Source organism: Protopterus annectens, chromosome 2.part1, assembly GCF_019279795.1.
Source record: "Protopterus annectens isolate FY-2018-M chromosome 2.part1, PAN1.0, whole genome shotgun sequence".
Lineage (NCBI taxonomy): Eukaryota > Metazoa > Chordata > Ceratodontiformes > Protopteridae > Protopterus > Protopterus annectens.
Window position 1 is genome coordinate 1,623,674,908 of NC_056729.1, and position 16,577 is coordinate 1,623,691,484.

Consider the following 16,577-nt stretch of genomic DNA (forward strand, 5'->3'; position numbering starts at 1 on the left):
CAACATGTCACGCTGCCTGATTATCAGTACCAAATAAGGCCTATTTGAACCTCTACTTTACCTCATTAATGTAAGCCTCTCTACTGGTTGCATTCCTGTAACCTGGAAAACAGTCATTATAATGCTGTGACACAAAGGTGATCCAATCACGGACCCTGGTAATAGCAGAATCATTAGTCTCGCTAACCATCTATGTGCAGCTATGCAACATATTATCTCAGACCTTATTAAATTTACATATTGAAATCTGTTAATCCTGCACCCTCATCAGTTCTTCTTTGTGAGGTGAAGGTCCTGCTTCTTCAACCACATTAATTTATTTTAAAAAGTCATTGAGGCTATACACAGTGGTTGCCCAAAGTATATAGCATATCTGAATCTGGCCAATATCTTTGGCATAATTCCCCATGCATTCATTACAGGTGTCACCCCTGAAAACAAAACTGTTACCAGTTGTGTAAAAAGGGGCTCAGTGTTGGGCCCTCTACTATTTGCCATGTATTTCTCATGCCTTTAGGCCAACATTTGTAAGGTACAGTAATCTCGATTTATAGATAGCTATAAATTGTGAGTTGCTGTTTTATCTTCCATTCTTAGAAATGTTCCAAAATAGGTTAGACTATGTTAACAACTGATGCATGTTAAATGATGTAGCATTGTAAATTTTGGTAAATAAGACTTTTTCCAATACCATAAAAATTAAACAACTCTTCAATCAAACATTGTTGTAAGAGACCTAGTTACTCTTATTGAAAATTCCTTATCTTTTGATCATCACATCTCTACAGTTGTTTAGAAAGCCTTCTGTCCCACTTTATTTTCCAAAAGCATCTTCTCCAGAGCTAAATAAGCCTTAATCTCCCTTTACTCATATCTCATCAGACCCATTACTAAATATATTGCCCCATTTGGATCTATTTTACTAAAATTAACACTCACCTTGTAAGACCTCAGAGGTACCTACCTAAAAAGATCAGGGCCTTAAAAATCATAGTTATCAAAACAGATTGGCAACCATCTCTCTGTACTCAGCTCCATATAGACTCCTCTGTGGGGAACTGTATGCAGCCTTTCAAGCCATAAAAGATCTAACTCTTTTTGACCTTCTATGCTTTTACAGAACAAATGGTTATACCCTTCATCAATAGGTTAATAAGACATGCTGGCATAATTGAGTCACATGCTTAGGCATCCCTCACCTCTGTGATAAGCTTCCACTACATGTCAAGCAGAGTATTTTTGCCACCTTCAAGATTAACCAAGACAGTTGGATGCAATAACTCAAATTCTCACTAGTGTATCTCATATGATATCCTTGAGGATGAAGGGAACTCCTAAATATGTTATATTCCTTAACAGTTCATGATCAATATTGTCAAAACCCTTGGTGCACATCACATATAAACATCTTACTGCCACATTTCTCCCCTTAGAATGCAAATCAACTGTTTCTTTAATCAAAATCATAATTTCCTTACTTTTTCCTTTCACTCGATAAACCCCTACTTATTAAACACATCTGTAATTTTCTCATAAAAAAATTTATAATCATTACTCAGTGTTATGGGTCTCCAACTTTTATATCCTGTCATTTCCCTTTTTTGAAAATTAATTTTATTACTCTTCCACATATCTCCACCTGTATAATTCTATTCATTAAGCATCAGTTAATACCATTTACAATAAAATGTATTTGTTCTGTATTTCACTATTTATAAAAATTTGTACCAGATACCACCTGGGCCCAGTGTGCTACTTTTCTTGATATCCTTTAATATACTCCTTAACTCGTTTACAGAAATCGTACTTTTCATCCTTTTAATATCTGTCTCTTGACACTGTTTTACATTTTTTTTACTAGACCCTTGCACCTTTCCATAATATGCTCCATAGTCTGCTAGTACCTTCATAATGTCTGTCTGACCATGGCATCTATTACCTTTTTCATCTGACATGAAGTTCTGTTTTTCTTCCTCATGTTTAACCTTTTTGCCAAAAAAGGAGATATTTTTCTATTTATCCCTTTAAGTGTAAGTATTAAGCTAGGTGCTCTTGTGGGTTATTTTGAGTCCACCCAATTTCCCGTACAAAGGTGAGAATCAAATCTTGTACCCTGTGTTTGTCAGGTAAACACCTGAACCATTAAAACCAACTTCCAACCTGTGTAGAATTATCTGTAAACTGGATTCAAATTGTTCATCAGTTGTTCTTTTTAACAAAGCTCACTGTACTTACACCATCTAAAATAGGGAATGTTTTTCCTGATACATCTTCACAAATATCTTTGTCTATAGTTCATGTTTTTAATCCTTTCCCAGTTTTAGTAAATCTCTTTATTTCTGAATAACAGTATTTTGTACACTCCAGTGATTCTTCATATTCTTGAACATGCTTCCTCTATGTTCCCTTTTGTTGTTCTCACAAGACTTACTCAATCATATAATATACTAGTCTATATTTCTGTTTAAATCCTACCCACCAGGCTAACCATGTGTCATAAAATGGTTTCACTGATCTATGTTCTTCCCTAAATTGTTTTGTTTCTTCTTCAAATTCCCGTGACTATAATAGATATGCTATCAGTCTTTTTTGTCCACTTTCCTACTTTAATAACTGGATGCATGGATGGCTATGGAGAGGTGAAATTACACCCAAAGATATGAACTATTAATAATGGCAGCTCAAGAAAAAAGAATACATATATACATTTTTTTATTTACTTATTTATTTATCTGTATTTTGTTTACTGGGAAAGTGCACTGGGTCTTAGAGAAACCATTTTCAGTGGAGGCACAGGGAGTAAACCTCCACAGTACATCAATTTAAATGAAATTACAAAAATTTGAATTACAAAGAAAAATATGTACAAATACAGAGTAAAAACCATAACAGATATGTAGAGTAGTATAAGCTGAACAATCAGTCAATGTAAGTGAAGGTTTGCATTGTGTAATTTCTTTATAATCTCAGTATACGGTAGTATTTTCTGACCACATAAAGTAAGGTTGATAACAGATAGCATAGTATACATATTCTAGGGAGGCTTGGTGCAGGTGCAATTCCAGCTTGATGACAGATAGTTGTGAAGGGAAGTTTTGAAAGAGGCAGGATTTTGAGTTGTTCTAATTGATAGAGGCTAGTTGATAGGCTGAATTGATAGAGGTTCCAGTGTTTGGCTATTGAGCAGAAATAAAAAAGCTGGCTGGGTAGGGAGGTTAGGTTTGTGAATCTGCAACAGCTTCTGATCCCCCAATCCAAGGGGCCTGTTTAGGTGGTAGTAGCTAAATACAAAACCCAGGGCAGGACACTCTAGGGGTTTAAACAGCATTTTGTGATCTGTGATTAGTTGCAAATAGGTGAGAGAGAGTTTGGTAGTTCTAGCCATGTCAGTGACTTAAGAACAGTGCAGTGATGGGTGGAGTATTTAGAATTAGTTGCAAATTTGGTGATTTTATTGTAGCATGCCTCAAGTTTGGATTTTGAAGAGCTTTGGATGTTGGTGAGTAGAGGGGCACTGTAGAGAAAGGAGGGTAGTAGGTAAGTTGTGGCTAGGGTTATTTTTGTGGATGGGCTTAGGAAGCGATTATGTCTTTAGAGGATTCCAAGTTTATGATGTGTTTTGTGAATGTTGTGTTGTATATGCAGGTCACATTTCATGTGTTCATCGATAGTGGCTCCAAGGAGCTTTGTGTGTTTAATGACTTCGATTATAGTCTTACTAAGAAAGAAGATGGTAAACTCGGTTTTATTTAAGGCAGTTGTTTTATTAGGGATGAATAGTATGATTTTGGTTTTATTTGGGTTAAGGGCTAGGTGGTTGTTGCACATCCAGGATTCACTGGAGGAGAAGGCCTTTTAAGTTATTTGAAATAGATCACAGATGGAGTTGGCGGAGCAGACAATAGTAGAGTTATAAAGGCTGGGAGATGATTGCTGATGGTGTTTGGGAGTGTCCCTGCTGAGGATATTTTGTTGGGTCTATATTATAACATCGAAATCTACAAAGATCAAATGTTATAATATCGAACCCTAAACACCAAAATCCACAAACATCGAACAGTCAAAATAGCAATTTTTTTCCCAGGGAATAAAATTGCTATTCCGAGAAACATACACACAACACAAACACACACAAAAAACAGCAATCCACACACATACACTTAAAATCCTACACCTAAACCTAAACTAAACTTTACATACACTACTAGCTATCCACTTACCTTAACCCGACCCTAACCCTAAGGTCCGTCACTATCACACACTCACCTCCCCCACGCCCTAACCATAACTCACCTAACCCGCCCACTAACCCTAACCTACACACAACCGCACACTTACCTGACCCGCTCCCTAACCCTAACTCACATAACCCGCCCCCAACCCTAACCTACACACAATCACACACTTACCTGAACCTGACCCATAAAGCTCTAACATATTGAATGCTGAAAACAGTGAAGCCACAGCAATGGCCCACCAAATTCTTTCCCTGGGAATGAATTTGGTGTCCTGCACCTTCGCTGTTTTCAGCGTTTGACAAAACTGGTTCGATATTATAACATTCGAACTTTATAAAATTTGATGTTATAATATAGACCCATTTTGTTGGGGTTAGTGACCAAAATCCAGTCTGAAATGGATCCACTATCATTGCCTTTGTTAGGTCTGGTGAGGGAATCAATGAGCTGGGTGAAGTTGAAAAGATTAATATTGAGGATGGGTGTTTGAAGTTCAGTTCTAGCCACTTGATATTTACGTCACCTAATATGATGGTTTTATTTTTAATATTGAAAGAAATCCAGGCAAGTATATCTTCCAATATCAATATGTTGTTGCCAGCAGGTATGTAGAGTGCTATGATGTAAAGTTTTTTGCTATTATTCATGTTTAAGAAAGTTATGAGTACTTCTGCATTAGAGAACGGTGATATAGAGTTAGTAAAAGGAACTAAATTGTAAACAGAAAGGCAACATGCCTCCTTTTTTATGGGCCCTGTCTAGTCTTATAGTTTGAAAGCCTGGAGGAGAACATCAGTGTCTTTAATGTGGGGTTTTAGCCAGGTCTCACTGGGAGCAATAATATCCGGTTGTTGATGAGCGATCCATGTGTGGAAGTCTGAAATTTTATTACAAATACTTTGGAAATTTAGGACTACTAAATATAATAACTTATGGGAATCTCCAATGATGGGTGCGGCAGGACAGTTGAGTGTAGTGGGTCCTGGATTGGGGTGTATGTCACTGCATAAAAGTATGTGTTGAGCTTGAAGGTGTAATGTGATAGCATTTGGTAAGTAGTAGGTTTGGTGTGACTTATAGGATTTTCAGCAGAGAGGTGCAGTCAATTCAACATACTGATTCACAAAATCTACAGAAAAAGTGGGAGGTATAGACAAATTTAGGTTCTGTTGTACAGAAATACAAACAGTTATCACCATTTTGCTGGTTGGATATACTCATGACAGGTTCTGTACACTGACACGTACAATGATGAGGCAAGGATTGTGAAAAAAGTATAACATGCAGGTAGCTAAAAAGCATTGAAAACATGAACCACAAATAAATACCAAAAATGAAAAAGTTTTGATCACTTGGAATCACCCAATACCAACTGTCAAAAAAGTAGAAGCAAGAAACTAGATACGGTAGTTGAAAAAGGAGAAAAATATTATCAATCACTTCCCAAAAAGTATACAATTATACTAAGACAAATCATGGAATTATCCCATAAATTCTTAGACCACCCTCTGCTATCAGATAAAGATATCTCCTCCTACAAAGTAATTTGGAACCTTCTCCTCCTCAAAAAGAAAATGATTTCAAACACCTACAAAATCATCATGTCCTTTAAAACACAAAAGGAGCCTATATACTCTAACTACTGGCTGAAACAGGATCCCTATATCTCCCACAATCAAATATCAAATGCCATCAAGACTAGCTCCAATCTTATACCCCTAAAAAAGCTCAATTACACCCAGCTTATGTTACTGAACAATGCTTATCTTACCCCTAACATAATTAATAAAATTTACCCCAACTCTTCCCCTCAATGCCAATTCTGCAAAAATCAAAAATATGATCTCCTACATATATTTTGGAGCTGTAAATGCTCATACAAACTTTGGTGTGCCCTAAGAGTCCAGTTAGAAAAAATAGGCTATGAAAAATCAACTTTGTTGCGGAAATTTACACTGTTACATATCCCCCCTCCTGGACTATCAAAGGTACAACTTAGAATTTTAATTTCCATTTTCATGTTAATAAAGTATTACATCACACTTAACTGGAAAAACAGGCACTCACTATCCTGGGAAGGATTTAAGTTACTAGCAATCAAACATCTTAAGGCTCATAGGTATCTATTTCACAAACCAAATCAGAAAGCTTATCTTAAAGAATACTGGAGAATGTTTTTTGAATATATTCTAAAATGATTGTAACATTACCCAGATTCACTTGTGTTATTTTTGGGCATTGTATAAGTGTATATAGTTAAGTCTGTATATAGTTCATTCTGTTTTGTATTAATGTCTTTCGATGTCTAATACTTTTATAAACAAATAAAAAGAATTAAAAAAATATATATATATTATCAATCACTGTAATAACTACACTTAGTAGTTATAATGTCCAGCATACTGAGAAACATACAGTCATAAAATTCCAGGACATGTAACTAGAAACATGAAACTAGAGCAAGGTGAAATAAAGACACACAAATAGTCCCAATGGTGGTAGGAACAACATGGCTAATAATCAAATATTCAAATATACTTTGCAGATACAAATAACGCCATATGAACTTCAGAAGGCGGCAATTATAAGTAAATTCCAATTGCATAGATGAACACTCTTGGTAAATATCAATAACTAAAGTAATACTAGTTTCATGATCTTTAATTGTGCCCAGAATTAATTCATTACATCTGAGTGATGCCTCCAGGTGCATCTGCAGTTAAATCCTACTGACATCTTTAGGCATCAAATATTGCTTGTTCATATTTGCATCAATAATTCCAAAACCATACTATGTACAAGATTTTAAAGGAATTCATCTTAAAGCTTACATGATGGCTAACTCAACCGCATTAATATTTAATCTCGGTCTAGTGCAGTTAAAGAGATATTTACTGTTGTTTTTATGATATATTAATTTATACAGATATAATTTACACATTTTTCTAAATATCGCAACAACAAAGTAACACAAACAGAACTCCATAGCCTCATATGGAAGCTCTCAGCTAGATGAATAAAATGGTGCTGGCAGTATTTGCGTAACTTGAGGGGTTGCTGAAATATTGTAAGTTGTTTACAAAATATTACAAATGTAATAATTACTGTGACTTATAAAATTCAGTATAAGACCTAGAAGCAAAAGAACAGTACCATTATAAAATAGTTTGTGCTGAAGACTTTGCCATTCATACTTCTTTCATAACTCCTATGGTTCCAGAGAAATGAACATTTGTTTGAAATGTGAGGACATACTTCGATTCTGTCAAAAGTCTTAGGCTTAGCCCATTGAAAGTTACAGTGCAAACTTCCTGATCTCCATTGGAGTGAATGAGTGAAGAACCATGTACATTGCTATTAAGGCATTAGAAATGTTAAAACATTTACAGAAGTTTAAAAAGAGAGCAAAAAGAGAGACTTAAAGACATTGTAGAATACCAAGGTTTTCTCAGAACGCTGATAATTAACATCATCATCATCATCAGCCCCATTTTTCCCCATTTTCTTTTTCTACATGGGGTCAGGGAATCATGTTAACTGTCACCATCTCTTGTTCAGTACCACACTCCTCCCTTCTTCATGGGTTCATAGGTTCATAGGATGATACTAGGCTATCGGCCTGGAGGCCCTTATAAGCCTTGCCAAGAATTTCACCCATGTTCCCATAAAGTCAACACCTGCTTCCCCTGTCCAACAAGGACACAAATGGGATCCCAGGGGTGTATTTTCTGTTTTCCATCCAGTCGTCCAGTTCTTCTTAAAGAGGGCTAGTGAGGTACTCTGCTTTACATGCAGAGAGAGTCTGTTCCACAGATCGGGGAGTTTTTGGGACACAAATTTATCTCACCAACAACTTCTATTAATGACACAGACCAGGTTGAGGCCTTGCATGTGGGTAAGGTGCAAACCATTTCAGTTTGGTAGTCAATGTGGGATTCCCATTTGTTTATGCAGGGAGATGGACACAAACTCACACACACACACACACACACACACACACACACACACACACACACACACACACACACACACACACACACACACACACACACACACACACACACACACACACACACACACACACACACACACACACACACACACACGTGGTCTGGAGTGAGATTAGAACCCCTACCTATCTAGTTTTACATACTACATACTACAGATTACAGTATATATTGCACATGCCACAGCTGAAGTCTTCAACACTCATGTCTGACTGTTGCAGATCTTCTTTCACACAATCCATCCACCTCTTTGCCTGACATCCTGATTTCCTCTTACCTTCTTCCTGTCTATCCCAAATCTTCTTCACCAGACTGTCTTCCGCTTTTCTGCAAGTGTCTAAACAACTGTAATTGGTTCTCTTTGATCTTTTATGCAACTGGAGCTACTTTGGCTTTCACTTCCGCAAGAGACGGCATGCACCTGTCACCGCTAGGCTTTCGAATACTGGCCAAGGCTCTTGCTGCCCCCATAGTGCCTTTTTAGGCAAGGCTCAAAAGTCAAACCCACCTCCATAAACAGGACATTTAACAAAAAACTGAGGGTTATGCTACTCAATGCCAGGAGTTTAAATCTCAAAATACATGCGCTCAAAGCACTCCTCAGTATAGAGAACGTCGACATCTGTACTGTAATTGAAACCTGGTTCAAGGCTCCAGAGAGCACCCCAGCACTACCGGGCAACAACTCATACCACATGCTTTGGACACAGAACATGGACCGAAACACAAAAGGAGGGGGTGTATCCATATTCATCAAGGATACCTACACCTCCAGGTTGGTAGCACAGCATGATACCTCTGAGATCATCCATGTGCAACTAACATTGGGCAAATCTGCAATGCAAATTGTGGGCTGCTACAGATCACCCTCTATGACCCAGGACCACCGCTCCACCTTTCTGGAGTCACTGGAAAGAAAACATGAACGTCCTACCGAACACCCTGATATTGGGCGATTTCAATTACCCTACCATTAACTGGAAAAACTACTCGAGTACAAACTCCCAGGCCCAGTGCTTCCTGGAATTCATCAACTCAGATGCCCTGGATCAGCTGGTAAACTCCCCTACCAGATGTGAAAACATATTTGACTCTCCAGCTGACACGGACATCCTCCAAAAGGGCCTTACTGAGACGGACACCTGGTGTCAAAGTCATGGCCTCAAGCTAAATGCCAAAAAAATGCATAGTCATCCCATTTGGGAAAAACAAAACACCCATGAATTACTACATAGGTAGCAGCCCCCTTAATACAGAAAAGGTAATAAGAGATCTGGGGACCCAGGTAGATAGTAATCTCTCCTTTGACAATCATATTGCCAAAGTAGTTAGGAAATCCTTCTATGTGGCCCATCTAATTACTAAAGGGTTTGCATCCAGAAATAAAGAGGTTATAGTGCCCCATTAATCATCACTCATCAGACTCATCATAGAGTACAATGTCCCATTTGGGATGTATCTCACATGACACTTCCAACAGCTTGAGAGACCATAAAAGTACCTCACCAAGAGGATTACTGGCCTCAAACATATGTCTTATGCAGCCCGACTGAAAAAACTCTGGCTGTACTCAGTGGCATATCGCTTACTCAGAGGTGATCTCTGCCTGACTTACAAAGCCATGTCCAACTCAGAATTGATGGACATGCTCCACCTAAAGAAATCCAAGTCACTGTGAGCCACATGCTCTAGTGAGCTAAACCTTGCCACAACAATAAACAGAACATGCTGGAGGGATAGCTTCCTGTCACAGAGGTTCCCCATGCTTTGGAACAAAATTCCAAACTATATTATGCAGAGCCCCTCACTAACACTCTTCAAGAGAAACCTTGACAAGTGGATTGGTAAGAGAAAATACACCCCTGGGATCACTTAATTGGCTCTGCTTGACAGAGGATCAGTTAATTAATCAATGGGGCAGCGAAAGCCAACACACTCTGGTTAGACTTATAAATGCCCTTGTGCAGATAGCCTAGTACCTACCTATGAACCTATGAACCTATGAACCTATGAACTCTTATATCCTCATTTCTTCATCTGACCAACAGTGTGCATCCTACCACCCTTCTGAGGCACTTAATTTCCATTGCCTTTAGCTTTTGTCATCTGCTCTGCCTTTACTGCCCAGGTTTCTGTACCATACAGTAGTACTGGTAGTAACACTGTCTTGTACACCTTACTTTTCAGCTTCTTTGGCATTCTTCTGTCACAGACTACAACTGAGACTCTATGCCAGCTGGCTGCAGCTCCTCTGAGTCTAGCTTTGACCTCTTCATTCAGCTCTGTCTTCTCCTCAACCACCCCCCAGATAGTAGAAGCTTTTTACCTGTTCCACTATCTTCCCTTCTATCTCACTTCTTAGCATCTTCTGATTTCCCCAATTTATTGCCATTACCACTGTCTTATCTGTGCTTAGTTTCACCCCATTTGCCTTCAGTTTTTCATTCCATTCCCCTAGTCTTTGCTGAAGTTCTTGCTCAGAGTCTGCCTGTAATGACACATCATCTCCATACAGTAACTTTGTTGATCTGTCCCCTCCAACCTGTTTGCTAATGTAGTCCATCACCAGTATGAACAGCAGTGGGCTCAGAGCTGAACCCTGGTGTACACCCACTCCCACTGGGAACCCCTCTGTGAGGCCCAACACTGTTTGTACTTGAGTCACTGGCTCCTTGTACATAGCCTGCACTAATTCTACCAATGTTTCTGGGACTTCAGACTACTGCAGTACTGCCCAGATCAGCTTTCTTGGGACCATGTCATATGCTTTCTCCAAGTCTAGGAATGCCCAGTTGGACTCTCTCCTCATCTCTAGCTTCTTCTCAACTATCTGTCTCACTGCAAACATCAGGTCAGTTGTGGTGCATCCTGATCTGAATCCGAACTGCTCATCTCCTATCTTACATTCTACTACTCTGCGTATCTGTTTAGCAATCACCCTCACCAGAACATTCATGCAATGTGACAGGAGTGTGATGCCTCTGTACTGCCCACAGTTGTGGATGCCCCCTTTGTTTTTGTACACTGGCATGAGTATGCTTATTCTCCAGTCATCTGGGATACGCCTTTCTCTCCACATTGCAATGAATACCCTCAGGATCATTTTCTCCCCTATCTCACCCAGCATCTTTATCATATCTGCTGTGACAGCTGAGCCAGCTGCTTTCCTTGACTTCATTTTCCTTAGTGCTACTCCTACTTCTTTTCAGGTGGGCTCCTCTTCTTCTCACATTGTAGGCTGTTTCTGAGACAGTACAGCTTCTGCGGGGTTTTCTTCATTCAGAAGCTGCTGGAAATACTCCTTCCGTCTGCTTTGATGTCCTGTTGACTGGTGAGCAGGTTGTTGCTGGCAGCCCTTATGAAGGGTGTCTGATTATCTTCTTTATTTTTCTGTCTTTGCTTTACAACCTGGTATAGTTTCTTTGTACTACCTACTGAGTCACTTTCCAAATGTTTGTAGAGTACCTCTGATGTCCTATTCTTTGCTATTGCAACTCTTTTCTTACCTCATTTGTTAACCAACCAGTATTTCTCCCTAGCCTGGTCAGTCCTCTCCATCTCCCATTTTTTCCTGGACTCCTTCTTTCTTTTGATCACTTCCTGGATTTCTGCTTTCTATCATTAGCTTTCCTTATATACCTTATTTCCATACCTGGCTTGGCCACATATCTGTTCTGTAGTCCTAACACATGCTGTTTTGAGGCACTGCCATTCTTCTTCAACTCCACCTATTTCCTCCTCTTCTTGGGGTGCTAGAGCCCTGAGTAATTACTTGAACTGCTGTACTTTCTCTCCAGTCAACTTCCAGGTCTTCAGCCTCGTCTCTGCTGACCTTAGAGCCTTCTCTGACCATGCTTGCAACTGATTGTGGCAACCAGTGGTTTATGCTGTGGGCTGACTATTTCACTGGGGATGACTGTGCAATCATGGATTCTACCCCAGTGCCTTTTCCTTACTAGAAGGAAGTCTACCAGAGTTATATGTCAGTTACTCTTGTATGTGATCTTGTGACTGTCTCTCTTTCTAAAATACGTGTTAGCTACTATCAAGCATTTGTCAGACAGAAGTCTAGAATGGCTTCTCCTTCTTTGTTCCTGTTGCCCCACCCATGTGGACTCAGGCAGTCCTCATATCCTGTTCTGTCTATTGACATGTTGCTCATTAAGGGGCCATGAAATACAAGGTGATATGCATGGTAGAAGAAACAAACCAACATGTGCACAGTTTCAGTGGGTTTAATTTCTCCAAGTATTTTGGGTTTCTAATACCATGACAGGAAAGGACCCCATTCCTAAATCAGGGTATGATTAGAGTTCATGAAATTAGCATTGTTTCATTCTTTGATATTAGCCAAGAGTGCTCTTCTCAGCACTCAGAATATGCACAGAACTGCCTTGTTATGTAATTCATATTGGTAACATATTTTAGCATGATTGTAAATTCTTTTTTTTTTGTTAGACCTGTTGTACACTATTAAGCTACAGGATATGTAGTCTCAGGTTCAAAAAGAAAATGCTATTAATTAATTATTTAACATATGTTTATATAAATATGATATGTTTGGGTTCTTTACGGCTATAAATATTAAAAGGATTGATTAAGTAGCTACAGTATTTTTTATATATATCGATTATATGGAAATAGAGAACTCAAGAATTATTTTTAATGAGTTAGAGTGTATAAGCAATAATGGACAGAATGAGAAAGGGGCTGTGACAGAAAAGATGACGATGTAAAAGGAAGTTTATAGTATAAGGTAATGTGAAAAAGATGTAAAAGAAAGACCACACAAAAGGTATGCTTTTGCATTTATGTTTTACATCTGTGTACCATTTTTATGTACCATTACACGCTCTAGGGATATAAACCTCAACACAACAATGAATAGAACATGCTGGAGGGATAGATTCCCTTCGCAGAGACTTCCCTTACTATGGAACAGGGTCCCAATCTACATAAGACAGAGCTGCTCACTATCACTCTTCAAGAGGAACCTTGATAAGTGGATGGGTAACAGAAGTTCACACCGGGGAATCACACCAACAGCACTACTAGATAGGGGCCAAGGGTACTAGCTGCTAGTACAAGGGTCTAGGGAACAACTAAAGGGGTGGTGAATAGCGCACAACGTGGCTGGGCTAATATATGCCTTCGGGCAGATAGCCCAGTACCAACCTATGAACCTATGAACCTATATGTTTATGTTCTTTTCATATACTTTTGATGTAAATATGACACATCTCCTGAGCAAAAATAAAAAATAAACATAAAGAACTGAAGAACCCCTTGTTTTTGCATGCATTTGTTAAACCTGCAAAGTTTAGAACCCCTCATCTTTGCATGTATTTCTTGAATGTGCAAAGTTAGAGGGATGTTATAGATAGATTTACAGTGAGCTGTGACATTCATTGCTTTCAATAACACTGTTCTGCGACTGATGTTAAGTGGCGTGCACTTCAAATTTTGCTCTACTGTTCTAAGTCATGGTAAGCATATAATTTATACTGCACATAGTCTGTACCAGCTCTCTCTTCCAGTAGTATATGCAAATCACCTCACTGTCAGAGTATTCACTGAAGTGCAACCTTGTACTGTCCTGAGCAAGTTGCCATCTGACTGGACCCTCTGATGTAGTTGTTACAATGCTTTTAGCCATCAGCGCCTTCACTTGAGTAAATGCTTTAGGTAGAAGTTAGAGTGATTTGCCTGCTGTGTTACTGTACTTTCTAGTATTCTTCCCATTTTTATTCCCATCTTCTAGAAATACAGTGTGTCATCACAATGTTTTGTTATCGCACATTCTGTGTAACTAGCCAGTGAATGTTGGAACTGTTTTTCATTAGCATTCTGAAGGCAGAAACTTTATTTTGGAACTTCAAGCATCATCATCATAGTCATCATCATCATCCCCTTTTCCCCATTTCTACGTTGGGATGGGGGTGTCACATCCATTGTCTTTTGGAACTTCAGGCATGCTGTGATTATTCACAACAAGATCGTAGCACCTTCTCTAGAAGTTCTGCAAAAAGCCTTTGACTTACTCCTGGCTATAGTGTCCACCTTTGCCATAGATGTGACTTTCTTATCAAATCGAAAGTTTTCAAATTATCAGCCATTAGATTTTTTCATGTTTTTTCATGTCAAAAAAGACAATCAGCCTGTTATTAAATGCGAATCAATGCAATATTCCTTACGATTTGTTTCATATGCCTTGTGTCACATATCACAGTACCTTAACTCCTAAAAATGCTTTTAACATATGTTTGACCAAAAAGTTTGGATCTTATTTTTTTTTTAAATGCTTCTACATTTACAGGTGAATGAGATATTGTGATTCCATTTACAATTTTTTTAATTCTGGATATAACTTCTCTTGGGTCTAGTTATAAACTAATATAAATGCATCTAGAGCATGGGAAGCGTTGCCTACAGCAAGAAGGACTGTGTATTAGGCCTCTAATTATATATATTGTGTTTAATTATATGATATGCTTAATTCTGTAATTAGTCAAGGACATCAATCATCTGACAGACAGTTATTTAGTTGATCAGTGGTCTGTACTAATTACAGAATTATACAAAATGTATGCAATTAAAGATACAAAACATAGTCCAGCCAGTTGTATTGCAGCACTATGACATTTCCTCCTCCTCTAAGGTTATAAGTATTATAAGTAAAGTAAATACACACTCTTTGCCCTATCATAGTTCAAAACATTTTCAGAATTTATTAACTTCAGTATGCAATATATATATATATATATATATATATATATATATATATATATATATGTTAAAATTAAAATCATTTTATGGGTGAAGGGCAGTCTCCATTCCCCTTTCTGAAAGCTCATCTGTATCTATCTGCTAGATAAACTTTGAGTTCTATGAGATTAATTGTACTGGCCACTACGAGTAATACAGTAGCCATTTCACTGTACTTATAGAAAATTAGATCAGGTATCACATACATGTATGGCTGTATTTAATTTATTCTAAGCCTCTCTCAGAATTAATAAAGGGATCCGCTATCCATCACAAACTACAATAGCCACTACTACAAGTCTACTGAAGACTAGATCAAGCATCTCTCTCTGTCGTAAAAGTCCCTTTTGGCTAAGCTTATGATTTCTATTAGCCCCCATGCTCTTTTCACAACAGAATAAGCAATAGGCAATGCCTATTTGAAATGTCATCAGAAGAAGTGTACTTTTCCGACTACTCCATGTGCAACTTGAGCTCTGCTGGGCATTAGTCAGGGCAAAATACTACTTCTTAGCACTGCCAATACTTTTGCCACTTCAGTATGTGAGTGACAAGTTAGATAAGGAGCAACATACCTATATGACCAATAATGTGCACTCCTAATGGGGTCTGTCCTCCACCTCATCCATCATACACATGTCACCAGCCACCACTAGCAATAAAGCAGCAGAGAATTCAATCAGGAACCATTCACATCAAATGTCATTATATGCATAATCTAAAATGCATTCTCTTATAGTAATATCTATATATATTCAGCTGCAAGCTTCAGTGATAAACTCGTATAGTAAAGTCTAAGAGTATATTATTCCTTAACAGCTTCTAATCCTTCTGGTGACCAGACGTCTGCATACCCAAACACTAAAAGTAATCATAAAATAAAAATGCAAGTCTGGGGCATCTAGCTCACAGAAGAATTGAGGTTGTGCTTGAAACACTGGCATCTGAGTGTAACCTATGTGGTGCTTTAATAATTGGATTATCCATCTTTTAATTAAGATGTTAAAACAAATCCCTCCTAACCAGTGGAATGTTAGTATCATCCTGCTGGGTATGTAGGTGCAACTGAAATAACTCAAGATAGGTTTTCAAAAAGAAAGGTAACTTTCTATCATGTCTTGGTCAGCAATAGTTTCCATAAAACAAGTGTATATATTTTTCAGATAAGGCACATATCCTTAGTGATTTTGTCAAGAACACCTGCCTATAAGTTTAGGGTATGCAGTTTCCGGGAATTCTGTGGGTACCCTATTTGAATTTCAGAACCTGATGCTGTGAGTCCCAAGAGAATAAAACAAGTGCAATTCAACAGAAATAATAGCAGACTGTGAAAGTTGCTGTTATACATTAAAAGCATTTATTTACAAGAAAGGTAAGCTTCCTGCATCTCTTCTCCCATTGCAGAGGGCTACATCTCCTACATCTCTGTTACTTATAAAAACTAACTCTGAGATCATTGCGCCTTAGAGAAAAAAAAGATTTATCTGAGATATAGCAATGTTAAAACATATTTTCCCCTAATCACAGTTCAATTTCCACACTATGAAGGACTGCACCTACAGTGCTT